Source organism: Periplaneta americana, chromosome 9 (assembly GCF_040183065.1).
Source record: "Periplaneta americana isolate PAMFEO1 chromosome 9, P.americana_PAMFEO1_priV1, whole genome shotgun sequence".
In the NCBI taxonomy this organism is placed as follows: domain Eukaryota; kingdom Metazoa; phylum Arthropoda; class Insecta; order Blattodea; family Blattidae; genus Periplaneta; species Periplaneta americana.
Window position 1 is genome coordinate 172,683,859 of NC_091125.1, and position 814 is coordinate 172,684,672.

The window sequence follows — 814 nt, forward strand, 5'->3', positions numbered from 1 at the left end:
AATGTAGTAACTAATGGGATTTTAATTAGCCATATATGTACAGTATATTACATTCTTTACCTAAAATGTCTCTAACTTCTAGGGAGAGCGCGAGGTACGTTCACAATCCCCTGAATACATATTCCCTTCTTCGAGAAAACGCAGAGAAGTGAACCGTCTCATATGAATATGCTACCAGTCATAAGTTTCAATACGGAGCTGCAAGTACTTAAGAATTATCAATTACTCTACAATTATGCAGCGGCGTCATCATCCAAGCTATAGCTGGAATAGGGAAGGGAACATAATATCCCATAAGTCTTATTAGAACACGCTGGAAATAGTGACGTAAAAAAAAAAATCGCCAACGGCACGTGGTGTTCCCAAGCGGTCACCCATCCAAGTACTGACCACGCCCAATGTTGCTTGACTTCGGTGATCGGACGAGAACCGGTATTTTCAACATGGTATGGCCGTTGCCGATGAAACTGCGTAATCTGTAGGCACTTGAGGACGATGGGATTGGGGTGCACTCGATAAAACCTGCACTCGCTCACACACACACGTAAACTGCCTGCTTAGACTCTGTACCTAAATTACCAAGCTCGTTGGATGTCATTGGGATAGATGATAAATCTATCTATCAACGGCAGTTTGGTTACGTTTCAACGTCACACACTGCTGGATTGACACGGGATTAATAAAACAGCTAGTCGGCATTCTAAGTTAAGCCACAGGTGGATTGTTGTTCAACAGCGGAGCCTCCTTTCAACCACATGGTTGTGGAACTGTAGTCGGATTTTCGACATCATTTTCATGCCATACTACGGAACTT

At 43.1% G+C, this 814-nt stretch overlaps 1 non-coding gene across 1 annotated transcript; it reads right to left on the reverse strand.

Annotated features, from left to right (window-relative positions):
* Positions 1-341: 341 nt before the first annotated feature.
* On the reverse strand, positions 342-460 carry LOC138706861 (5S ribosomal RNA). Its single transcript, XR_011334107.1, has one exon. It is a non-coding gene; the product is annotated as a 5S ribosomal RNA (ribosomal RNA).
* Between the last annotated feature and the right edge of the window lie 354 nt (positions 461-814).